Raw genomic sequence first — 27,826 nt, forward strand, 5'->3', positions numbered from 1 at the left:
TCCCTGTCCAAAAATGGCTCGCCATTCTTCTTGAAGGATCTGATCTCCGAAGCCCATTCTCAGATTGGAGAAGAGGCTTTAACGTTCATCAGAGCTAAGGCTCATGAGATCAGAGAGGTCTCCACATTGTTAGCCTTCAAACACAACCTATCTCTATCATCAATTCTTCAAGCAACTTACTGGAGGTGTAAGCCTATCTTCGTGAGCCATTGTCTTTATGATGTGGAAACCACTTTTGACAATTGTAGTACTTTAGGGTTGTAGTCTGTGGCTGGCATGGTGTTGGGGAAGGAAGTGTAGGAAGCTTTTCTTCCTTCCTTTTCTCTTTATCTTGAACTTAGGTGTTGAGTCGTAAGGGAAGCCTCAGGGTATTGTGTACCTGGAGACCCATCAGTCTTAGTTTTTAATGGGTGAGTGGTGTTTTTATATTTTATGGTGTTGGTGATTTTTGTGTTTTTTATTTCTGGTCATTGGTTTTGTCAGTACTGTGCCCAGGGCAGGGGCAAATCCCTTGCTGCAAAGTCCCCACTGATGTAGAGGGGCATCTGGCCAATTCGCCACACCCTACATGGTTAAGATGAGCGCCGACCAGAGGCAGTATCTACCTGCAGCATCTCTCTTACCAGGTAAGGAACAACAAGCATTGTACCAATGCTAATAATTTCTACTCTGTAACTCATTATCATCCATAATGCTTTGGGGTAGAAAAAATCCATATATCCCACCTCTGTGTCAATTTGGGGTTCGGCAGTGTAATTACTTGGTAAATTACATATATGAAAATGACGTTCGGCAGTGTAATTACTTGGTAAATTACATATATAAAAATGACATTTTTATGATAAAATAAAGTTTTATATATATACCAAGTCATTACGATTCAAAGCCCTCCCTCCCTCCCCTCATATGGAAAGAAGTGCAAAAAAATGACATTTTTATAATAAAATAAAGTTTTATATATACTTACCTAGTAATTACATAATTGGCTATGTAATTACTGGGTAAGTTACTTATGTAAAAATGACATTTTTATAATAAAATAAAGTTTTATATATACTTACCCAGTAATTACATAGCCGATTATGTAATTACTGGGTAAGTTACTTATATAAAAATTGAGATCTCTACTAAAGTTGTTCCTCTCATACCCTGATAGTGGGCGGGGTCTAGTCACCTACACCGACACTAGTGCTACCGTGAATTTTAAAATTTTTAAGCTGCCGGCTAGTGAAACTGTAAGCAATGTAATTACTTGGTAAGTATATACAAAACTTTATTTTATCATAAAAATGTAATTTTTCACTCTTCATCTTGACAAATCCTTGGTAGAAATGGTGAGATCTTAGCCCTGTTTGCTATCCTGGGACAGACTAACCTTTCTGGTTATTAGACAGATTCTCTCCATTACATATTCAGAGATTTCTGAGTAAACTTTAAAGGAATGAGGAACTTCAGGCCAAAATGTGCCTGCTATTTTTATTTAAAAGTTTCTTCTTGTAGTTTAAAAGTTTTTGTAAACCACTTTGTTTTTGGGGGGGCAGGGGGGTAGTAATTACCAGAGACTGAGTTGGTATCATAGCAGAGTTTTCCTCTTACGAAGTGAAACCAGGATGCTGGGGGATGTCCATTGACTTTTGCTAAATTCTCTTGTGGAGTTGTAAAGCACTGGTATTTGGATTGGTCTTGCAGTACTAGGAGGGTACGGCCTGTTTGCTATCTTATCAAGTTCTGAGATTCAGAGGAAACTGTGGCTTGAACGAGTCCCAGGAGTTAGATTTACACATGGGCTAACTTACATTGAACTTAGATTAATAGACAACCCAATTAGATCCACCATACATCTAAATTGTGTTTTCTGTACCACCGACCATCTTGATAAGTATCTCCAGTTGGAGGAGCAGGGGAAAGGAGTTCCTTGTGATTCAGTTCCTCCCTCATAAATAGCAGTTACCTCTCAATAAAGAATCTTAATCTCTTGCTTTATAGTTTTAAATCTTTGGCTTCATATTCAGAGCTCTCTCTTTTTCCATCTAATTTGAAATAATATGTGGTCCACATTCAAAATAATGAAATGAGAGCTTTTTGCGAATGATACAGCAGATTTAAGTTCAGTGTTGGCTATCTTACACCTAACCATTCAGTTCTTAGATTCTGTGCATAACCCAGTGATAAAATATCCTTATCGGTAATAGGTTTGTATTCATGAAATGTTAAATTGTCATAGAATTTTGTCTTATTTCAAGATGAGCCATTTTTAATTGTTTTGAATTAGACCACATGAAGTTGTTTTTCTCAAACTATTTCATTTTGTTATTGGCTTAGTTATATAGGGAAGACAGGGTTTAGATGCATTCCACGTAGCTTACTTTGATGGGGAGGAGTTCAGGTTCCGTTATTCAAAAGATTTTTTGGCTTAATATGAATGATTCTGTTTTCAGTTTTTCTTATGTTTTTATGGGAAAGGGTAACCTGCAACTGCCCTTAACTTTTAGTTCAAATAAAAAATTTGTATAGATTAATTTAATATTTTCAGAGTACTCATTTGCAGACCATCGTGTGGTTTTTAATTTGTAATCATCAGTTGACCCTTTACTTAAGAGAGTTTAGATTTATATAGACTTTTTGTAATAAAAAATACTGATGTAAAATCTCATTAAAATATAAAAAATTTTGCCTCTCCAGCAGTATGTTACAATGTTTTATTTATTTATTTATTTAAATATTTTACTTGCAAAGGAATCTGAAGTTGTACACTGAGTGTAATTTGATTATTATAAATGAGAGCTTTGTTAATGTTTGAAGGCACTTCAAGTAAAATTCCTTTTAATACAAATTTGGGAATGGCTTCTAGTTAGACGTTGTCTTTTGAATACAAGTCAGCAAAAATCTCTACTGTATTAATAATGATTAGTGCAGTAAGTTATGTAATTTATTATTTGTATTCATGAAAGTGAGTTGCTGTTGAAATGTAACATTAATGATGCATAAGGCAAAAATTTTGATGTCATAGTGATGTAGCTTTATTTCATATGCATGCCACATTACATTGAAAGTATTTATAGAGCTATTTTAGGCATGCTGAAATACAAGAAAATTCTTATTAGGAAAGCTGATGAGGTGGAAGGTTAAAAAAGTGATTGTATTTAGTTGAAGGAGTTACACAATGTAACAAAACAGAAAGCAGGTTATTAACTGTTTAACTGTTGATTCCTATTATGGGGTGCAGGAAAGGAGGCAAGTTAGTGTAGTAGAATGATGTTTTATGCTATGAGATGAAATGTTAAAAAATTGCACTTGTGATTATTTCATGCTTGGGATTAAATTGTAATTTTCATGCTCTTAAACATTTGGTGTGCAGGGTTCAGCATGGTCCAGACTTATTTCAAAATAAAATTTATGTAATCATTGTGACTTTGCTGTTTTGGCAATTCTAAAGTTGAAGTTCTCTTCCAGGTGTAGTTTGTAAAAAATGGAAAAATAAAGAATAAAGGACTTGTTCCACCAACCTAAGGGGCTGGCCGTATAGAACTACTCTGGTATTGCCTGAGACTTTCCAGCTGCCTTGCTACCAGAGGCCATATGTAGAGAAGTTTTACCTGATCGTAGAGGAACTCCCATGCCAAGTGTGGTGTTGTCCTTCTTTTAATGGAAATACAGTATGAGAACGGTATGTGGCAACTATTTAGTTACTGAAGAATTTTGTCCTGGGGTCATCTTCCATTTGGTTAATATTCACTGAAATTGGTATCTCTAATCAACATACCAATCTAGAGGCAGTTATAGCATAAGACTGTGTTGCTGAACTTTTGGATAGATTTCATATAGCTGATCCTGAATTCTTAAAGATGTAGACATCACCAACATGAAGATAATCTTGGACATTAAGAAAACTGTTATAACGTGCCTATTTGCCAGATTTTGCAAGTTCTTAGCTAACATGGAGCAAGGCTGACTTTTAAAGTTATGGCTGAAGAGAAAACAGGTGAATTTAGATATTTAAGGTCTTTCAGTGATTCAAGACTGTTTTTGCACTGCTGTTTCATGGTCCCTCTGAAGAACTTTTGCCACTCAGATTGGTTCCTTATGCACACTGTGACCGACAAAGAGTAAGTGGAAGTATTGTTGATAATTCAGGTACAGTACTTTGGTAAACATTATCATGGTAGTGAAAGACTTCCTTTTAATAAGATGTTTTGAAGGGGTGATCCAGGTTTTCTGCATAAGCTAATTTCCACGGTGAATGCATAAAGTAGATGCTAAGTCCAGTTCTTAAGGAAATTAAGTCTTAAGAGAGCAAATTAATCAGCCACAGATATTCCACACAAGCCTTCAGAGTAACAGTACTTTAATAAACTGAATTCATTCTGCTGTTAAGGTGCATCACTCGCCAAAGTATGAATGTTTATAAGTTATAATTAATTTATAATGTATAAGATATAATTGTTTGGTGTTTATCCATGTTTTTATAATTCAATTGACTGATCATAGTAAATATTTCTTTTTTTTGTGGGACATACTTGTTTTAATTTGACAAGATGAACATTTAGTGTGTAATTAATTACATTTAAGAATTTGGGAATGCATCATTAGAACTCGTGTGAATTGGCTTGAAATTTATGTAAGTAGTTGCATCTGAAAAAAATGTTGAAAAGCTAAAGGAATGTGAATTTAACAGTCATTAATTCTACTGTAGACCCTTTTTGGTTCTCAATTGTTACACATCCCTTGAAGGACATGGAAGAGTTTTGGGTACATTTTTCATATTTAGGGTCTTAAAACACTATTAAGATGACCAGCATCACTGTGTATATGTCTAAGTTTCATTTGCATTAATTTTTGTAGTGTGCAATTCACCAAAGTGTAACATGCTTGTGTTTGCATTATTTCAGCCAGAATTGATGCAGTTACCTTTAATTTTTTTAAGTATGTCTATATTATTGTTATTTCCTGCTAATCTGTGTCAAAAGGTGAAGCAAATGGTCATGATAATTCTGGAAATAGATTTATGTGATTCTTATGTCCCGTATCCCATTCACTGTTGTGAAATGGATAGGTTTCTTCTTTTTTCCAAAAGTGGCATAGATATTGTCATAGTAAGGTGCTAAATATGGCATTGAAGTTTAATATGCCACTTTGTTGTTGTGTATTGAAGTATTTCCGTAGATTGTAAATGATTTTGGATGTCACTTATGTGCGTGGAGGGACTTTTCAAAGGCAAAGGTGTCCAGTTTCTTGAAAATGGTCTTGGACCTTGCTTGTAAGTTGTGATTTAGTGTAGTGATGTGAACTAGGATATATATGTGTCAGAATTTATAAGGAATGTAGATTGAACATAGTTTCTGTTATCTTTTGTCTTCATATTGCATCACCTTTGGCTCTGCATTATAATAGCTTCACATTTAAATTCAGTTTAGGTTAACCCTTAAACGCCGAGCCTCTATTTACAAAAACATCTCCCGTATGCCGGCGGCGTTTGGGAGTTAGCGCCGAAGCGGAAAAAAAGTTTTTTTCAAAAAATCACAGCACGCTTAGTTTTTAAGATTAAGAGTTCATTTTTGGCTCATTTTTTTGTCATTGCCTGAAGTTTAGTATGCAACCATCAGAAATGAAAAAAATATCATTATCATATATAAATATTGAAATATATGACAGTGCAAAAAAAAATTTTCATATATAATTTTATACAAATTGTGCTGTGAGCAAAACGGTTAAAGCTAACAGGTTATTTTTTTTTCTTTGTATTGTACACTAAATTGCGATGATTTTGGTATATAACAAATTGTAAAACGATCAAAGCAACACAGAGAAAATATTATCACAAAATGATGCATGAATTCGTAACACGCGGACGTAAAAAAATGTTTTTTTTAAAAATTCACCATAAATCGAAATATTGTGCTAGAGACTTCCCGTTTGTTGAAAAATGAAGCTAATTGATTGAATATTACTAGACTGTAAGTGTTTTAGCTTACAATTGCAGTTTTCGACCATTTCGGTCGAGTTAAAGTTGACCGAAAGTAGAATTTTTTCTATTTATCGTGATTTATATGAAAATATTTCAAAATTGATAAAGCTACAACCATGAGTTATTTTCTGTTGTATTGTACATGAAATTGCGCACATTTTCATATATAAAACTTTATGTAATGACTAATATAAAACTGTGCAAACATTACGACAACGTGACGAAAGAATTTCTGAGATGTTCGGCAGAGTTACCGCATGGGACGTAAAGAAATTGTTTTTTTAAAAATTCACCATAAATCGAAATATTGTGCTAGAGACTTCCAATTTATTGCAAAATAAAGGTAAATGATTGAATATTACTAGAATGTAAGAGTTTTAGCTTACAATTGCGTTTTCTGACCATTTCGGTCGAGTTAAAGTTGACCGAAGGTTGAAATTTTGGCAGTTATCGTGATTTATGTGAAAATATTTCAAAACTGATAAAAGCTACAACCATGAGCTATTTTCTGTTGTATTCTACATGAAATTGCACACATTTTCATATATAAAAGTTTATGTAACAGCTAATGTAAAACGATGCAAACATTACGACAACGTGACGAAAGAATTTCTGAGATGTTCGGCAGAGTTACGGTGCGCGCAGCGTAAGGAAAAAGTTTTTTTTTCAGAAATTCACCATAAATCGAAATATTGTGCTAGAGACTTCCAGTTTGTTGCAAAATGAAGGTACATGATTGAATATTACTAGAATGTAAGAGTTTTAGCTTATAATTGCGTTTTTTTACCATTTCGGTCGAGTTAAAGTTGACCGAAGGTTGAAATTTTGGCAGTTATCGTGATTTATATGAAAATATTTCAAAACTGATAAAAGCTACAACCATGAGTTATTTTCTATTGTATTCTACATGAAATTGCACACATTTCCATATATAAAACTTTATGTAACGACTAATATAAAATGGAGCAAACATTACGACAACGTGATTTAAAGAATTTCTGGCGCGGACGTAAGGAAAAAGTTTTTTCAAAAATTCATCATAAATCGAAATATTGTGCTAGAGACTTCCAATTTGTTGCAAAATGAAGGTAAATGATTGAATATTACTAGAATGTAAGAGTTTTAGCTTACAATTGCGTTTTTCGACCATTTCGGTCGAGTCAAAGTTGACCAAAGGTTGAAATTTTTTGTAGTCGACGTACGGTACGTCCACTCGGCACCCAACAGACAATTTTAGTCGACGTATGATACGTCCAGTCGGCGTTTAAGGGTTAAGCTCTTTTTGGAGTCTGGACTTTTAATGTTGTCATTTTGTAAAGGAATTTAGGTTGACACTCTAGGAGATTTCTGTTGAAAGACAATACTGTATGTACTTAGGACTCTTGTAAGGAAGGTTGCATTTTATGATAAGGTAACAGAATGACAACTCTTTAAGTTGTCATTATAAAAGGAGTCAGTTAATTTCTCTTTTCCTTTTGGTGTCATAGCATAAGCCTGTAGATTTCTTTAACACATTTCATCTTTTTTTTTAACCTATGAAACTGGTAATGAACATAATTTTACAACCACTAGTACAGGTTGGCCATCACTAATCCGGCATCATTGGGACTTAGAGGGTGCCGGATTAACCATTTATTAGGCTAAAATACACGAAACAGTAGCTAAGCACCTCATCCTAGAATTAAAATATCCCATAAATCAGTACAAGTTGGTTAATAAAGAAAAGACAATTATCAAATACAGGCAGTGCTCGAGTTACGATAATTCGACTTACGATATTTCGAGTTTACGACGGGGTTAGCAATTAATACTGACACAAAAATATTTAGGAAATATTTTTAGATTCCGCGCAGGCGCAGGCAGCGAGAGAGACCAACTTCTTTTCCTCCATCTCTTTATTCCATCTGCTAGTTAAAAAGGTAAAAGACAATGATAAAAGTATTGTTATAACGTTATACTCCTGCGGAAATGCGTACAGCCATAAACAACCGAACGGGAAACTGTTGTTTTGCTAATAATCGTATCGTATAACAACTGTTGTGCTTGTATTTCAACCATCGTATGGTAATACACAATTACTGTAGTTATGTTACAAATGACGTTAAGTACTGTACAATAGGACTGAAATATTTTTTACACTATACCCTTGTTCGCTTTGGAGAAAAGATCGGCAGGGAAATATACTGCTACAGTAACTTGAAGCTGCAAGTTGTAGCTGAAGCTGAGAAAACAATATTCAAGCTGCTAATGACTATAAATTATCATGCATTGGCAACATGGATGAAACTCAACCGTAAATAAAACTGGAGAGAATGTATTTTAACCCTTAAACGCTGAGCCTTTATTTACAAAAACGTCTCCCGTATGCCGGCGGCGTTCGGGAGTTAGTGCCGAAGCGGAAAAAAAGTTTTTTCAAAAATCACAGCACGCTTTAGTTTTTAAGATTAAGAGTTCATTTTGGCTCCTTTTTTGTCATTGCCTGAAGTTTAGTATGCAACCATTAGAAATGAAAAAATATCATTATCATATATAAATATTGAAATATATGACCGCAAAAAAAAATTTCCATATATAATTTTATACAAATCCCGCTGTGAGCAAAACGGTTAAAGCTAACGGATTATTTTTTTTCTTTGTATTGTACACTAAATTGCGATGATTTTGGTATTAAAACGGTCAAAGCAACACAGAGAAAATATTATCACAATATGATGCATGAATCCGTAACGCGCGGACGTAAAAAAATGTTTTTTTCAAAAATTCACCATAAATCGAAATATTGTGCTAGAGACTTCCTGTTTGTTGAAAAATGAAGCTAATTGATTGAATATTACTAGACTGTAAGTGTTTTAGCTTACAATTGCAGTTTTCGACCATTTCAGTCGAGTTAAAGTTGACCGAAGGTCGAATTTTTTCTATTTATCGTAATTTATATGAAAATATTTCAAAACTGATAAAAGCTACAACCATGAGTTATTTTCTGTTGTATTCGACATGAAATTGCGCACATTTTCATATATAAAACTTTATGTAACGACTAATATAAAACTGTGCAAACATTACGACAACGTGATGAAAGAATTTCTGAGATGTTCGGCAGAGTTACCGCGCGGACGTAAGGAAAATGTTTTTTTTAAATTCACCATAAATCGAAATATTGTGCTAGAGACTTCCAATTTATTGCAAAATAAAGGTAAATGATTGAATATTACTAGAATGTAAGAGTTTTAGCTTACAATTGCATTTTTCGACCATTTCTGTCGAGTTAAAGTTGACCGAAGGTTGAAATTTTGGCAGTTATCGTGATTTACGTGAAAATATTTCAAAAGTGATATAAGCTACAACCATGAATTATTTTCTGTTGTATTCTACATGAAATTGCACACATTTTCATATATAGAAGTTTATGTAACGACTAATGTAAAACGATGCAAACATTACGACAACGTGACGAAAGAATTTCTGAGATGTTTGGCTGAGTTACCGCTCGCAGACGTAAGGAAAAAGTTTTTTTTTCAGAAATTCACCATAAATCGAAATATTGTGCTAGAGACTTCCAGTTTGTCGCAAAATGAAGGTACATGATTGAATATTACTAGAATGTAAGAGTTTTAGCTTATAATTGCGTTTTTTTACCATTATGGTCGAGTTAAAGTTGACCGAAGGTTGAAATTTTGGTTGTTATCGTGATTTATATGAAAATATTTCAAAACTGATAAAAGCTACAACCATGAGTTATTTTCTGTTGTATTCTTCATGAAATTGCATACATTTCCATATATAAAACTTTATGTAACGACTAATATAAAACGGTGCAAACATTACGACAACGTGATTTAAAGAACTTCTGCGCGGACGTAAGGAAAAGTTTTTTCAAAAATTCATCATAAATCGAAATATTGTGCTAGAGAATTCCAATTCGTTGCAAAATGAAGGTAAATGATTGAATATTACTAGAATGTAAGAGTTTTAGCTTACAATTGCGGTTTTTTACCATTTCGGTCGAGTCAAAGTTGACCGAAGGTTGAAATTTTGGCAGTTATCGAGATTTATATGAAAATATTTCCAAACTGATAAAAGCTACAACCATGGGTTGTATTTTGTTGTATTTTAAATGAAATTGTGCACATTTTCATATGTAAAACTTTACGTAACGGCTAATATAAAACAGTGCAAAAATTACGACAAAATGACGAAAAGAATTTCTGAAATTTTTCGCTGAGTTACCAGCAAGGACGTAAGGAAAAAGTTTTTTTCAAAAATTCACCATAAATCGAAATATTGTGCTAGAGACTTCCAATTTGTTGCAAAATGAAGGTAAATGATTGAATATTACTAGAATGTAAGAGTTTTAGCTTACAATTGCGTTTTTCGACCATTTCGGTCGAGTCAAAGTTGACCGAAGGTTGAAATTTTTGTAGTCGACGTCGCGGTACGTCCACTTGGCACCCAACAGACAATTTTAGTCGACGTATGATACGTCCAGTAGGCGTTTAAGGGTTAATCAAAAATACTGGGCATGAAAGAATACAAATTACTACTGTTTTTACGCCGATAAAAGATAAATACGTAAAGCTCAGTATTATGATGAAATCAAGAGAAAATAGTGAACGGAATCTTGATTTTTTTTACTCAAAAAAAAAAAAAAAATGCCCCCAAAATGGCCAGCCGCGATTCCCACAAACGTCATATATTAATGAAAAAATAGTTAAATTAATTTCACAACGAGACCTATTTAAGTTATATTTCGACTTAAAAACACTTCCTATAATGAAAAATATCCTTGTCCCAAATAAATAAACTATCAATATTCATTTACGCTAACTAGAAGCAAGAAAAGCGCTTTGAACTTGGTTAAATGCGGCGATATCGATTCCCAAAACAAAATATTGATTGCAATTTATAATACAAAAGCAATATGAGAATATACGCAATTGGAAACAATGTAGTAAAGCATAACTTTTTAAAAGATATATGAAAAAGATGCACATTCATTATGTTGATGTTTGTATAATACTGTTAATATGTGAATAGAGTTCAGTATAATGTAGGCTAGGCTACCAGTTTGTTGATGCAGCACACTGCGCCACCAAATCAAAGCGGCCGGCAAGCGAGTTAGCGCAGCGACCCGGGAAATTTGAAAATTAGTGCGGAAACATTAGAAATTACTCTAGCCGAAATTTGTGCCGGATTACTGATTGTTCCGGACTACTGATTGCCAGATTATTGATGGTCAACCTGTAGTATCAAGTATTTTCAGTTTCTAGATCTGCAGGCTTTACAGGGATGTAATGAATAAGGTTTTGAGATGAGAAATATTTAATATGATAACCATTAGTAAGATTGCTGTACTGGTAAAAATAATTCAAAATTATAGTATATTAAAGATATGCATGTTATTATTATTATTGTGAAGTACAGTAGTTTTACATACAGGGACTCTTGAACCACATTGCTAGAATCCTGTCCTCCAACAAAGGATGTAGAAGTGTCTTGTTTTCTTCGTTTGTATTCTTAAGTCCTCTCACCATTTCTAATGATTTTATGTGACCTCCATTCCAAAATTAACTTGAGATTCATTCATCATGGATATGGTCTTGAGTTTTTATATAAGTAACTTACCCAGTAATTGCATAGCTAAGAGTTTCTACTCGCATGGCAGCTTGAATTAAAAAATTTGCTGGTAACACTTCACAGTTTAGTGCAGGTGACTGGTCCCGCCTACCAACAGGAATACCAGGAACTACTTAGCAAACAACCTCATTCTGTTTCTGCTGGCATTCGAGTAACATCAAGTGTCGATGGCAGCTTAGTTCTTAGATTTGCCAGTTGGAGACCGGATTTCGGTGAAGTATTATCGCTGTTTTCGGGTAGCCTTCAAGCTTACAGTTTGCAGGATCAGTATTTTATTTTGTTATTAAGATCTCATTCAAGTTGAACTTTTTCGCTACAGTAGTGAACTGGCAATGATTTGGTTAACTACCAGTAGTGTAAATTGCAGTAGCTACCAACTTTACTGATTAGTGCAATAAAACGTAAATATTGCGTTTGCTATCGAACCAATATTTTTGTTAATAAAATGCTCTGGGTACTTCAGCTTTTTTCGGTAAAGGATAATTTCCCTTTTCCGATTGGCGTAATATACATAATATTGTATACGCTACAAGACCGATATTTTTGGTAATGAAATGCATATCCCAAGTCTCCAATGATGTTTGATAAGAATTGAGATATGTATGTATGTTGGTACGCTGTGTACTTCAACTGTTGTCAGTTAAGGTTAACTTTCCTTTTCCGAGTAGCGTAATAAATGTAAGTATTGTGTTCACCACCAGACTGGTATTTTCATAGTGAAATTATATCTGCAAGTCTCAAGTAGTATTTGATAGGAATGGAGATGTCTGTTTATTGGTACTCTGTGCACTTCTACTATTGTTGGTAAAGGATTAATTGAACATCATCTTACACTTTTCTTTGCAGAGATCTGGAGGTGTAAAGGCAGTACGTAGTAGGGAGGGAAATTGTGCTTAATTTTAGTTACTTTTTTTGATGTGAGTAGCTGTTCTCGGCAGCCGGGAACCGTGCTATGAGTGCCCAAAGTGTTCATCAACCCTTGAATTCTTAGCTTCCAAGCTACTAGCTCACCTGGTGCCCAGCTAGCTTGGCACCAACTGTCTCCCTGCACCAATTTTCTCTCCTACTACTGGCCCTCTTTTTTTTTTTTTTTTTTTTTTCCCCGTCTCCACTTGCCCCCACGCTTCACATGCCATTGCCTGTCTTGTGTTTAGGTTAACAGGTGTTAACCTTGTGACAGTGAAGTGTTGTGCAGTGGAGGTCGTGTCCATTCGTCCCTCGATTCTCCTAGACAAAGGTCCCTGTCATACTCCCCTAAACCTGGGAGGAGACATACTAGAAGTCTCAGGTATTGATAGACAGTCACTGGAAAGGCGTCTTACTGGATGTGTGGTGGAGGTGGTGGCTATCCAGCCCTATCAGCTCTCTTAACCCAGTCCTTGTCAGACTCCCCTAAACCTTGGAGGAGGCATGCTGTCGGTTCTTGGGAGTCCGAAGGGATTTTGCCCCTGGATAGCTGCCTCTCAGTCGAGCCTGCTGTCCGCAGGTGTAGAGGGACAGTCATTGGAAAGGCGTCCATAGAGATTTGCTTTTTCTAGTGATAGTCTGGTGTAGACAAAACGCCGATGGCATTTTTTCTAGTGAATCTTGGCCGTTGAAGAGGCATTTTTCAGTTGACATTTGCTTTTCTCTGCTCTCCTGTAAGCGTCTCGGAGCAGAAGTATAGTCCACACCTTAAATTTTATGGGGCAGTCTTGAACTTTTGCCTCCTGAACTTCTGGTAGTGGAACGCCAGTATTGGCGCCAAGCAGACCATCAGTGTCCAAGTGTTCTTTTTGTCCGATTCCGTAGCTCCCGAGCACCATACATTGCCAGAGCTCCCCTTCATGTAGAGCTCCCAGCACCAGCTCTCATGTGTCTGGCGCCAGCCTACCAGTGGCTGACGCCAGTCTCTCTTTAGCTTGGCCCCTGTCTCTCCTGGGAACATACTGTTGTTCTTTTTTGAGTGCCATTTCCAATTGAAAGCCTGGCTCCAGTCTTCAAGTGGCCAGTGCTAGTGTGATCATTGGGTGTCCTCTCTGCAGTATCGGACTCCCTCTGAGTGCCATACAAATGCTTTCAGTGAGTTTTGTCTCTTTTCAGCATGTTCCACCTTCGCCTAGAGTTCCAGATGACCCGAATTGCTCTCTTTTGTGACGACAATTAGTGTCTCAAAGCATTGTCCTTTGCAGACAGGGACTTTGGTGTACAGAGTTTTGAGCTTGTTGAGGAAAGCTATCACCTCTACAGGGAATTTGGGAGTCTAACTTTGGTTTTTAAGGGAGAGACAAGTGTTTTTTGTCCTTTACTCCCTCTGATCCTTAGACAGAATTAGTTTTCCTGGCTGTAGTTCTTGTCAAGATTTTGAAATAAGGGTCTTTCTTGACTGAGCTCAGGAGCAGGGGCTAAGGAGTCTCTAAAGTGTTGCCAAGAGACATCGCTTCGGGTGGTCTCTTAATCCTGTCCTGTGTGGTAAGGACAGTTAAGTTACTTTTATTGAGATTTCCACTCCTTCTTTGGGACTGCAAGAAGGGAGCCTTGGTTCTATTTTTTCTACTGGGAGAAACACTCAGTCAGTATCAGCCCTCTTTTCTTTGTCTTCTGCCGTCTGCCAAGAGTCACAACTACTTTCAGATGGCATATATCCTAGGTCCTTTTTCCCCTTGGAATGACAAGATCTTTCCTCTTGAGCATTCTTTTGCAGAAAGACTTTTCATGGGCTCCAGGTAGAAGGAAGAGCCATGAACCCTTTCTTTAGCGGTACCCGTTCCGACTGCCCGATCAACTTCAGAGCTCCTGGCACCAGCTTTCTGGCACTGAATTCCGAGCTCCCGAAACCTGCTCCAGGGGGCTCAGCACTTTCTAGCCATACTAGGCTCCCACCTATGAATGCCTAGTTCCTTTTAACAGATTGTCTTTTCTAGAGCATTGTGGTTGACTGCAGCAGAAGTCGTCACTTCTGGCTTTGTTCAAGACCATTTTTATCCCATGGCCGGGCTTCGCTGTCTTTTGTGGACTTTCCAAGTTCCTGTGAGCGTGTCAGATATTAGTTTTGGTCAAGTACAGTTCAGCATATGTTTCCAGTCTGCACGAGGTGTCATTGAGTCCACGCTGGCCGTTATCACATAAGTCAATCCCGCCCTGATGGCCATGTCTCCGTGGCTGTCAAGTATCGGGACAGGGTCGACAACTAGCCCACTTAGTTGTCTGCAAGTCTGCACAATGTTATTCGAGTTGCTCGGCTGCAGAGATTAACCAAACAGCCCTGTCGTCCATTCTCCGGGCCGTTTGTATGAAGTTCCTGATTATGTACGATACTTCGTTTTTCTTGTCCACATACAGACTCCAAATATATCGCAGATCAGTCTTTTGAGACAGAGTCTGCCAGTTCAGGAGTTGTTAGGCTTTGACAACTTTGGCACAAGCCTTCTATCGAGTCTTTGCCCTGAACAGGGACAAGGAATCAGAGCCCGGTTCTGCTGTTTTTTCCCCAAGACCGGAATTTTCAGTCAGACCTACGGTGGTATCTGTCAGAATTTAGTCTTTTGGAGGAAGTCTTTCATTGAGGCTAGTCTTAGACTACTTCTCTCTCCTTGTCTAGTTGAGGGAGCCCACTCGGGGATCCAGGATTTTCCGGGATGTGTCCCCAGGAGAATGGAACCTTCACACCATGCCATAGTCATAGCGCTGAAAGCCTTTCGCATAAGGCTTCAGTCCTTCTCAACCTTCACACTTTCCTAGACTGTGGTATTCCTTTAGATTAGACCACAGTTCTTATGTCTTTACACTAGCACTTGTCCCCAAGCGACAATATAGTTTTTTACTATGAATGATTGAGTTTTTTCTAGTCCAGCTGGAATTTCTGGCAGATAAACTGTGCCATCGGAAACTCTCTCTTACTCTTGAGTGGACCTTGATTCCCCTGGTCTGTCGAGTTTTGTGCTATCTATGAGGCAGGCTGACCTTGACTGTCTGCCACCTTAAATGAACCTTCTAGCTTAGGCAACGGACACCATTCTGCAAAATCGTTCTAACTTGGATATCTGCACTCTTCCACTGTTCAACATGGTCAAGGAAAAGCTGGATTTTTTCAGACTCCTCGGATTGTTACGATGTCCCTCATAGCCCATGTTGCGATGTCCCTCATAGCCCTGTTCTGAATTAAATTTATGGTTCCTGGTTTGCTGTGATTGATTGGTGAACTCTCCCAGAATCCTTCCACCTTTCGTAACTTCTCGAACAATCTCACTTCAAGAGACACCATCAAGGGTGGTACACCCTTACGCGACAGGCTTTGGGCTGTCTGGGTGTTTATCAGGAAGGAGAGGTTTTTTAGAGGTGCTACAAAGACATTGGAGAGATGCAGACGGGGATATTGAGCTATGTCTGACTCAGTAACATGGTTTGCTCATTTACCCTGGGAATTTTTAACCAAGAATGAGGACCCTTCCATGACCTGGATCTGTTCTCTCTCTCTCTCTCTCTCTCAAGAACTTAATGGAAGAGAGGGCAGTCATGACAGCTGGGAATTGTACTTCAGGCTCCCGGGAGCACCCTCAGCCTGAGTTTTTTCCTCACCTGACTTTCATCTCTCCTGGTGCCAGCTACAACCAGGTGCCAGCTCTACCCCAAGCTTCTAGGAACAACCGCCAGCTCCCGACCAATTAGTTAGCTGGCGACCAGCTCTACTGGCCCCACCTACAGCCTGGTGCCAGCTCAGTATACCCAGCGCCAGCTTATGGGAGCTGGCGCCAACTCTCCCCACCACTTTGGCTCTGGGGAAGAGTAAGCAGCTCTCTTTTCTGTTGGAGTTTCTCGGTATGAACTGAGCAGGATTCGAAGCACAGGGGGCCATTCATAACCTTTAGTGTTCTGGCACCCTCCGTCTAAGAACTTATGGTTCTCTGTTGTGATTGGACTTTTCTTAGGCCACTCTTAGTTTCAGGAGGGTTTTTGGGCTACTTTTAGTGAAAGCTAGAGATGTCAATACAACCTCTTGCCTCATTAGCCTTCAGGCACTGTGCCCCTGATGTCCAGTCTACAATCGACCTTTTCTTAGACACTCTCAGATGTAGGAGAGCACTTTCTTTCCTCCTTTTAAGGAAAGCTAATCCTCCTTTTAAGGAAAGCTAAGGACATCAGAACAGCATCTACCTCATTAGCTTTCAGGCATTGTATGCCCCTGACGTCCATTCTACAATCGACTTACTGAAAGTGTAATTAGTCTTCACTTCTCAATTTTTTTAAGAAAGTTAAAACAGGGTTAGATTTCTGCAGTACTTTGCAATCATTTTTAGTACTGGCATGGCATTGAAAAAGGAAGCATAGGATTTTCTCGTACTATCTAATCACCTTGTAGAAAGGTGCTGAGATTTGTGAGAGCCGAGAGGTACAATGTACCTGGAGCACCCATCACTTTTAGTGGATGGGTCGTGGTCTTTATTTAAGTGCAGGCGAGTCTTATCTGGTTGTATTTATATTGGTACTGCGCCCAGGGCAAGGGCACTTTTTGACGTACGGCTTGTCAGGGATCAGGCATATCCTCCACTGCAAGACTCCCACTAATGTAGAGGCGACCCTTGGCTCAACTGCCACGCCACCACAGGTTAAGACGAGCACCAACCAGAAGCAGTTCTCTACTGCAGGCTCTCTTAACTAACAAGGAACTACAAGCATTGTATTCAATGCTAGCAGGTTTTCTATTTCAAAATCATTACATAACTCAATGTTTTGAGATAGAATATGTCCATGTATCCCTCCTCCCCTCTGGTGGACATTTGGCATTAACAGAATGAGGTGGTTTGCTAAGTAGTTCCTGGTATTCCCATTAGTGGGGCAGAACCAGTCACCTGCATTAAATTGGGAAGAGTTACCCACGAATTTTTTTATTCAAGCTGCCGTGCAAGTAGAAACTCTTAGTTATGTAATTAGTAGGTAAGTATATATAAAACTTTATTATAAAAATATAATTTTTATTAACCCTTAAACGCCTAATGGACATACCATACGTCGACGAAAATTGTCTGTTGGATGTCAAGTGGACGTACCATACGTCGACTAAAAATGCTTTTTTTAAATATTCGCGGAAAAATAATTATAGGCCTAGTTTGCGGAAGGTTTCAAATCACGCGCCTTGAGGGATGCTGGGAGTTCTCAGATCAAGCTGTTGTTTTGTTTATAAGCGTCACCCAGATGCGCATGCGCGAATTCCTCCTTCTCGTACCAGACTGCATCAGCGCCGGACCGTCGCGAGCGAGCGATTTTTGACACATCCGTGTTTTGCAGAACTTTGGCGAGTGTTTGCGTATTTGTGCTGCAACAGGACGTTTGCAGAGATGTCTCAAAGCCGTCAGGACTGTGAAAGGCGCATACTGCCTGTCGGTAGTGAGCGTGTGAGACGAATTTTAGACTGGGATGCTGGAGAAGGACCCAGCAGCCAAAGTGACCCAGCTTCTCAGCGCCGTGTTGTTCGCCCACGTGTGACCGAAGGCGACCAAGGACCACATCCCGTGCCTTTTACGACCCCTAGGAAGCATCGGGGTGTCCTGAGGGGCATCTGTAAATTTTTTAAAAAAACTTTTTCCTTCGCTGAAAATCCTGGCATTTCTTGAGTCACCTTGTCGTAATTTTTTCACCGTTTTATATTATTCGTTACATAAATGTTATACATCAAAATGTGTGCAATTTCATGTAGAATACAACAAAAAATAAATCATTCTTTTAGCTTTTAACAGTTTTGAAATATTTTCATTTAAATCACGATAACTGACAAAATTTTAACATTCGGTCAATTTTGACTCGACCGAAATGCTCGAAAAACGCAAAGTTCTTACATTCTAGTAACAATCAATCATTTACCTTTATTCTGCAACAAACGGAAAGTCTCCAGCACAATATTTCGATTTATGGTGAATTTTTTTTAAAAACTTTTTCCTCCGCTCCGCAAAAAAATCATAGCATTTCTTGAAATTGTCATCATTTTTCGCCGTTTTATATTATTCGTTACATAAAGTGTTATACATCAAAATGTGCAATTTCATGTAGAATACAACAAAAAAATAAATCATGCTTTTAGCTTTTACCATTTTTGAAATATTTTCATATAAATAACGATAAATAGAAAAAATCAACCTTTTCAAACTCGAAAAAACGCAATCGTAAGCCAAAATTCTTACATTCTAGTAACAATCAATCCTTTACCTTTATTTTGCAACAAACGGAAAGTCTCCAGCACAATATTTCGATTTATGGTGAATTTTTTTTAAAAACTTTTTCCTCCGCTCCGCAAAAAATCATAGCATTTCTTGAGTCACATTGTCATCATTTTTTCGCCGTTTTATATTATTCGTTACATAAAGTGTTATACATCAAAATGTGCGCAATTTCATGTAGAATACAACAAAAAATAAATCATGCTTTTAGCTTTTACCATTTTTGAAATATTTTCATATAAATAACGATAAATAGAAAAAAATCAACCTTCGGTCAACTTTAACTCGATAGAAATGCTCGAAAAACGCAATCGTAAGCCAAAATTCTTACATTCTAGTAACAATCAATCCTTTACCTTCATTTTGCAACAAACGGAAAGTCTCTAGCACAATATTTCGATTTATGGTGAATTTTTGAAAAAAACTTTTTCCTTCCATCCGCAAAACTCCGCTAAAAATCCTAGCATTTCTTGAGTCACCTTGTTGTAATTTTTCCGCCATTTTATATTATTCATTACATAAAGTGTTATACATCAAAATGTGCGCAATTTCATGTAGAATACAACAAAAAATAAATCATGCTTTTAGCTTTTACCATTTTTGAAATATTTTCATATAAATAACAATAAATAGAAAAAATCAACCTTCAGTCAACTTTAACTCGATCGAAATGATAAAAAAATGCAATTGTAAGCTAAAAAACTTACAGTCTAGTAATATTCAATCAATTTCCTTCATTTTGAAACAATTGGAAAGTCTCTAGCACAATATTTCGATTTATGGTGAATTTTTGAAAAAAACTTTTTTTTACGTCCGCACGTTACGAATTCATGCATCATTTTGTGATAATATTTTCTGTGTTGCTTTAATCGTTTTACAATCTGTTATATACCAAAATCATTGCAATTTAGTGTACAATACAACTAAAAAAAATTAACTCATTAGCTTTAACCGTTTTGCTTACAGCACGATTTGTATACAATTATATACGAGTTTTTTTTTTTGCTGTCATATATTCCAATATTTATATATGATAATGATATTTTTTTTCATTTCTGATGGTTGCATACTAAACTTCAGGCAATGAGAAAAAAGGAGCCAAAATGAACTCTTAATCTTAAAAACTAAGCGTGCTGTGATTTTTGAAAAACTTTTTTCCTCTTCGGCGCTAGCTCCCGAACGCCGCCAGCATACGGGAGACGTTTTTGTAAATAGGGCTTCGGCGTTTAAGGGTTAATGTGATACAATGTTATATAGGATATAGATGTTATACTTAAGCTGTTCAATTTCCTCATTACAGTATTTTCAGTCTGATCCCTAAATCGTTTCTGACCTTTTCCCATTCTTTGAGGGATTTAATTGGCACTGGGCATTTGTGTATATGTACTAGATTATTTCACTCTTGTCTAATATAATTTCTTTGATCCTTTCTCTCTGGTCTAAAGGATTTATTTTGTTTCTTTAATCCTAAATCCAGTCCCAATTCATCTTTCATGCGTTGACGTGTTTTGCGCTGTGATTTCTTTCTTTCTGTTGTAAAGGGTTTATTTTTGCACGTTTTATAAATCCATCATGGATTTAATTTTTTGTTGAAACAGTCTGCTTCTTGCATTGTTGAAATCTAATTAAAATTTCTTTCCTGAAAATCTTGAATATTCACCCTTTACTTCATCAGGAGAGTTGCCAAAGTCTGCTAGAAAGATGACTAATGGGCATGTTAGAAGTCATGTTTACTTATTTATTGTTCTCTAAGCTCTATTTCATTTGTAATTTTGAAAGCTGTAAATCTCATCACTAATATTCTCATCCTTCTTGCTTTTGGTTATATCTTTGTGATGTGGATGTTAACACAAACAGCATTTTCTGTAGCTGTTTCTTGGGTATTGCTTTCATCAGCTACTCACCTGTGCAGGGTAGTAAGGCACATGTCAGGATTACTGTGCAGCCATAAATGCTGAATGAGAATTAGGGTTCAAGTATCATTCATTTTAAACAGCTACTTGATTCTATTCATTTTAAACAGCTACTTGATCGTTGCTGTGCTGTGTGAAATGGTTGTTATCTATTAGTTTTTCAGAAGTTATTTCATCATTATCTCCTCTTAATATATGAAGTGAGATGGCTTGCAATGCATTTAACAAGATATATATAACTTATGTTCAAGGGCCTTCATCCACATTCATACTGCACATTATCTTGTCATTGCTAGGCATTTGTTTATCTAGTGTTAATTTAGTAAAGGGTTACATACTTTGATAATTTTTCCTCTTGTTTTGTCAGTTATTTTCTAGAAGTTATTGGTTTCTGTTTGACATATATTTTGCTTCTTGTATGTCCCCTCTTTATAGTGAGGGAAGCATTTATTGCACAACTTTCAATTTCATCAGCAGAAGTATCTTACTTCCAAAGAGTTTGATGTTATATGCATAACAGTAACTATACTTTTGGCTTTATAGTTTATGTCCTTCCTTATATCTTGAAGTGCCATAGCTTCTGTTGTAGCTATCTTTTGTGCACATGTGGGCGCTTTAATTATATTTTTCCCTCTGTCTTCTATCCAGCAGTGCACTATGTTTTTTTACTGCACATACCACTTGGTGTGTCCTTTCATTAAATTATATCACAAGATTGTTGACAATTTTCCTAATGTGTGTTGTTAGGAAGTTCGTCATGGTGTTTGATACCCCACTTGTTGTTAGGAAGTTTGTCTTGGTGTTTGATACTCCACTTGTTGTATGCTATTCATTGTTATCATTGTGCTTTGTCTGTGACTGGCCCTTGGCTTTCAATAGTAGTTTGATTAGTATTTGAGATTGACTGGTTTCTGTTATTAGATTATTAAAATAAACTTACCTTTGTTCATCAGTGACTCTTGCTCTTTGAGCAGTCCATTTATGCAGATGTTATCATTTCTTTTGTGTGTTCAACTTGCTGATGGACTAGAAAGGGAGTTGTTTGGGAGGTTACAAACTCTTGAGTGCATTCAGATTTCCATCTAGCTGTAGACAGGATTTTTGCATTGAGTCCTAGGTGAAGTTTAATGAGCCAAAAAAGGGGATAAATATTAACATGATTGATGCTGATGGTACATGGGGATGATAAGGTTAACCCTAGCCAAGTATTTAGGAGCAGTAAGGGAAGAATTTTAAGGAAAACAGATGTTACTAAAAGTCTTCTCTGTAAACAAGAGTTAATTTCAGTTGATATTGTAGTAACAGAAATAGTGGAAGGCATTGACATTAGTGTGTAAGTTTTAGGATGATATTGGATGTTGTCCTTGGTTCAGTATACTGTTTCTGTTGGATCACAACAACTTTAGAGGGAGAGAGTGAGGTCACTGGAGTGGAGTGGATTTTGTGTGATTTGTCATGAATATTGTAGATGCCATTGCCTTATTGTGCTTTTATCTTGTAAATGGTAAATTTGAATTCAATGTTGAGTCTGCAACAGCAAGGGTTGACTTTAATGCTAACTGCTGCACAGTTGAGGTCAGGTTCTTCATTTCTCAGGATTACTGTATGGTTGAAATCCAGTTTGCCTCTACTATTCTGTCAATTTTGTGGTTATAGTATGCTTTTGGTTTGGTTTCCGAGACAGCTTGATTTATTGTGTGCTTTTGGTTTGGTTTCCGAGACAGCTTGAATGCTCCTTTTGAATCCATTGTAGTTTGCTGTATCTTCCTGCTTGTTTATAAAGGATTCCTCTGCTACTCTAGTGGTTGCCATAAGGTTAGTTTTTGGGTTAGAGCATTTGTCAGAAATCATCCAGTTTCTTGTACAAGAAAGAGAGAGAGAACTGAGGCTGCTGTAGTAATGTTCTGACCAGGTGATCTCGGTTGTTCAGTAGGTACAGTATTGGCAATTAATTTGCTGTTGATAAATTTTTGTGCTGCTCATCACATCTCAGGGAGAAGCTTCTTATCTTTTTTCTGTAGTAGAGTGGCAGAGTATGGCTTTGGGAAGCTGTTTTTGTGGTTGTAGAGGTTTGTAAAGTGAGTGAGATTTTGGAAGGTCACCTGTAGCATTTTGCAGTCAGTCTTTCCCAAGTGTTGAATAGTAGACTGCCTGGCATTTTGAGTTCTTGTTCTTCAGATCAGCCGATACAGGCCTCAAGGTTTTTCAAGTGGAAAACCTGTCATTTTTGGTCATTCTCTTATAGAAGTCTTTACAGCCTGCTTCATTTTATTTTTAGCTTGGCTGCATGTGTGCTTGTTGCCCAAGATCTGACTTTTTTATGCAAATAAGATTCATGGTACAAAATAGTTCTCCATCTTGAATGATTTGATGTGTTGAGGAGCATTAGATCTGCCCATTTTTTACTTTTTTGTTTGGTTATTAGATTAAACCTCAGTCTTACGCCTAAATTAGTTTTATACTTATCCTTTTGAGGTACCCCGTAATATGGAGGTTGTAATGTCATTGCTTATGTCTTGTTGGTATGAAATTAACTTGGTTTATATTTGAATATTTATCCACACAATTTGAGACAGGGGTTGTTGCATTTTAACTTTGTTTCCTTGTACTCATGCATAAAGTTGCTGCATGGTCTGCTTGTACAAATAACTTTCCTATTGCAGTGTTGAGAGTGATTAGATTTGCTCTGAGTCTTTGTGCAAATAACTGTTTCCTGTTGTAGTGTTGAGAGCAACTAGAGTTGCTCTGAGCCTTTGTACAAATAACTGTTTCCCAGCGCAGTGTCGAGAGTGACTGGATTTGCTCCGAGCCTTTGTACAAATAACTGTTTCCCAGCGCAGAGTTGAGAGTGACTGGATTTGCTCTGGGCCTTTGTACAAATAACTGTTTCCCAGCGCAGAGTTGAGAGTGACTGGATTTGCTCTGAGCCTTTGTACAAATAACTGTTTCCCAGCGCAGAGTTGAGAGTGACTGGATTTGCTCTGAGCCTTGGTACAAATAACTGTTTCCTATTGCAGTGTTGCAAGTGACTAGATTTGCTCTGAACTGTTTCCTATTGCAGTGTTGAGTGACTAGATTTGCTCTAAGTTGAAAAGTGCTGAATCTGAATTTAGGATTCTGGCCTATCTACTGCTTGTTGATTTTGTGTTCTTGGTGCTTATTCTTACCTTTTGCTTTATATATTTAACCAGATCATTTGCAATCTTTTCCAGTAGGTGATATGTAGTTCATAAGTTTGTTGGCACTTGATTAATATAAAAGAAAGCTTTTTTATTCCCAGCAGTTTACTTGCATCAGTAAGATTTACTGTATATTTGTTGGAGGAATTGAGTCTTGAATTATGGGGACCATATCTGTTTGGTGTGTAAGTCAAGGTATATATCAAGGAAAGCTGGAGACTGAATCAAGCTGTTTGCACAAAGATGGCAGTTAAAAGGACTCATGTCAGATATTTGTTCATTTTGGTTTACAGAACATGCAAGAAATAATCTTATTGTAGTAGTATGTGCATTTTATTTTATTGTGAAGGTCATTTAGTTGCCCTTCAAGGAAGGCATTTGACCACTGCTTTTTGGTGTCTTAACAAAATATAGCATTAGAGGCTTGTCATTCAAAGTCTCACCCCGGTGGCCATACTGCCTGTCCTAACTTATTAATGTAGGGGAATGTGACAGCTGGGGTGGGGCTATGGGTGTCATGGAAATACCCTGCACTGGTGTCCTCCTCCTTTTCCTAGGTAGAAATAGAATATAAAATTTAGACCAAAGGCAAGCACTGGACCTATGAGGTCATTCAGCACTGCCTTTTCCTAGGCCTCTCTGCTCGGACAAGCTTTGCATAAATATCTCTTGGAGATAAAGTGGGTCTTACTGCTTCCTACAGATCTTTTGTTATTCAGGTATAGTAATCTGTATTTTAAATAAGGACTCCTGTCTGCTGTGGTGACGTGATATTTTACAGTAATTCGGTTTTAAGATATATGTGAGTAAAATATATTTGCCTAGATATAGTTGTACAGGTATTTATTTTTTCGGTTTCAAGTGGTTTTACACAGTATTCCTTCAGAGGTAGTGGTTTACATAGATTTCATAGCTGTTGTGCAATTCATGTCTTGCAAAGGACACCCTTCAACTCTGTGGTTCAACATCCACATCATTGTGTTGGGTAAGGGGCAGTTTTATTGTAAAAACATCTTCAAAAACAAAAGAGGGTCCTAAATCATTGAAATAGTAACGCGTGTGAATTCCTTTTGTTATTTTAGGCAAGAATGACTACACATGCCAATTGCCCTTAAGTTTTTGAAGAGGTACTTGAAAAAATTGAAAAAACTGCTTTTGAAGTGGAACTTGAAAAAACTGCTTGTTGATTTTGTTAAAAGTGAAAAACAACAGTTTTTTCAGTCCCCGTGGCAGACATTTTGTACATCTTTAAGAATTTTAGTTAAGTATTTGCTATTTTAGTCCACTAGAGAAAAAATGTCAGCAGCATCGATTCATGTGTTTACTTCTTGGAAGATGTCCCAGTGACAAGTATTTGCTATTTTAGTCCACTAGAGGAAAAATGTCAGCAGCATCGATTCATGTGTTTACTTCTTGGAAGATGTCCCAGTGACAATGTTTCTAGCAAGAAATGTTGCCAAATACTATTTGATTATCCATTTAAAAGGGGGAGGGGTACAAAATGACAGATTTTTATGTAATTTGTATTTTACCTACCATGTACTACAAGCCCCTGGTCATATGGAACATCTTTTTCTACATCTTTTTTCCATTTATTCAGAAGTGTTTTTCTCTCTGCTTGTGCAGAGTTTTTCTTTTGATTACACTGTTACTTGGAATGTTATAATGTTTTAGTCTTTCAGATGATTAGAGATGGAGAGACATCAAGATGGAGGAGGGTTCTCTTGCTGGTGTGTGGTGGTGGTTTCGTAACCGTTGTATGAGACCTCTGTTTCCAACATGGATCCCCCTCTCTCTTGACATGAGGAAGACGCAGAAGTTTTGCGGGACCTTCAGACAGTTTCCAATTTTGACAAGTTGTCTTCAAGACCAGTAGCTGTTCTGTTTACCGTTCTTGCTCCATCTTGGTTTGGGGGGGGGGAGAGTCAGGTGTTTCTATGCTCCCTCCCCTCCTCTTGTTCCTGATTTGAAGGATGAGAAGTCCAAGGAAGCTTTCCTTGATTAAGTTTCTTCACCTCCTTCGCTCTTTTTGTCATCGTATGCTGTGTCACAGTTTCTCTTTACTTTTGGCTGTATCTAAGACAGTTGTGTCTCTTCTGCTGTTTGACTTATAGAATTATTTTTTCAACTGCCCTTGCCACAATGTTGGACGGCCATGACTTTTTTTTTCCATATTACTGCAGTTTTCCAATCGTCCCTAGCCAAAGATTCGCTCTATAAAGATGAAAATGCACGTCCATACCGATGTTGCACTGCTATGTCCTTTTCTACAGTTGTTACAAGCCCAAGATACAACTCTCTGGTTGTTTTCTCTGTTTCTTCCATCCCCTGTCTACAAACGAGTGAGTTTCTTTTACTTAGCCTGAGTGCGTATCAGATATGCAGGTGTTTCTTCATTCCTTCACATTCACGCTCGAAACGTTCCCATGGCAAGGCATGTCTGGGGTCGTGCCCCCATCCACATTCGTGTGGAGGTTTTGTTTCTACAATTGCTGCACAACTAAGATACAACTCTCTCTGGTTGTTTTCGCTGTTTTCTTCCATCCCGTGTCTATGAACATACACTTATAGGTTTCTTCTACTTAGCTTGAGTGAGTATTAAGTATGTGGATGTTTCTTCATTCCTGCTTGAAAACACTGCCATGTCCCTGCCATGGCAATGTCTTGGGCTGCACGTTCACGTGGAAGTTCAGAGAAGAATGAGACAGCCTTTCTGAGAGTTTTTTCCCCCTGTTCGCGTGGAGGTTTCGTAATGGATGGATCACTCTTCAGGGAACATTTCCCGCCACAATGACTGTGTGGACATCTGTAAAAAATTGTAAAAAATTATGTAATATTTTGCTTTTTTGGAATGTTCTGCTATATGGGAAATAAAATGTCAACACTGCTTTGCATTGTAACTTCCTCTTCAAAGTACATGCCATATTCTATATTTGTGGAAGAATTAAGGAAATTTCCCTTAAAATGCATGATTACAGTGTAGTAAATACCATAGTCACCTACATAACTTTGATGAAATATTTACAAGCAAATAATAAAATATTAAAAAGAATGTAAACTCAGTATGGAACTTCTGAAGACAATGAAACCACTTTGAGGAATATACCACAGTTCAAGGAGTTAGATACAGCACATCATTTTAGTGTGGAAAATGATACTTGCCCATGATGGGGAGACAAGGCATCCTGAACCTGCAACACATTCTATTCCTCAAACTTGGGGTTTTAAAGCTAAAAAGTATTTTATGTAGCACTAAAAGTTAGTTAAAACTACTACAAAAAGTACTTAGGGTCTCTTAAATCCGTGATCATATACAAATGACAAATATCAACAGGTCAAAAAGTCTCCCAAACCTACTCTTATTTAAAACATTTCATTTAGCTATACAAAAACCTGGAACAATCAATCTCATATGACACATTCTAAAAATTTTTTTACCTAGCAAAAACACCTTTGTGGCCTTTTCTGTACGAGTTCCCTCATTAGTTTTTAACAAGGTAATTTTGACAAAAAATTGCTCTGGTTAAGTATAGTACTGTAGCTAACTGAAACTGTATTTAGAAATGTATCCAAAATCCATCACTTCTGTCATTTGTGCCATCTTTCACTGATATTCAAGTGCTTTACTAGTGTATATTATGAGTTGGTAACTTTAAGCACTATTTTTCACCCTCAGTAAGTATTAAACATTTTAAATCTTTCTACCCTGAGAACCAACATAACTAGCCAAGAATATAAGCAGCTGCAGAACTTCCGAAGCTATCAGCAGACGGGAGCAAAACTGATACCAAACACTTTCCTGGAAACTAGTCAATTAACTGCCTTAATGATATTAGAACTTGATGAAAGTTTGAAGCTTTGAGTAACTGTGTAATTTGGAAAATATTTTTTAATCAAAATTCTAGTAAGAGTTTAGTAAGAAAATGGTCTTCTTCAACCTTTGTT

The 27,826-nt window shown here is 37.0% G+C and overlaps 2 long non-coding RNA genes across 3 annotated transcripts in view; one reads left to right on the forward strand and one right to left on the reverse strand.

Annotated features, from left to right (window-relative positions):
• The window catches only part of LOC136846504 (uncharacterized), a 33,317-nt gene extending 6,549 nt beyond the window's left edge, over positions 1 to 26,768 (forward strand). The window contains exons 4-5 of the long non-coding RNA XR_010855419.1: positions 3,454 to 3,667; positions 25,564 to 26,768. This is a non-coding gene — a long non-coding RNA (uncharacterized lncRNA). The remainder of the gene's footprint in view (positions 1 to 3,453; positions 3,668 to 25,563) is intronic.
• Positions 24,566 to 27,826, reverse strand: part of LOC136846502 (uncharacterized) — a 270,671-nt gene continuing 267,410 nt past the window's right edge. Inside the window, exon 3 of one of the 2 annotated variants that reach the window (XR_010855417.1) lies at positions 24,566 to 26,687. This is a non-coding gene — a long non-coding RNA (uncharacterized lncRNA). The remainder of the gene's footprint in view (positions 26,688 to 27,826) is intronic. The other variant, XR_010855418.1, reaches the window with a different exon arrangement.

Source organism: Macrobrachium rosenbergii, chromosome 15 (assembly GCF_040412425.1).
Source record: "Macrobrachium rosenbergii isolate ZJJX-2024 chromosome 15, ASM4041242v1, whole genome shotgun sequence".
Classification (NCBI taxonomy): Eukaryota; Metazoa; Arthropoda; class Malacostraca; order Decapoda; family Palaemonidae; genus Macrobrachium; species Macrobrachium rosenbergii.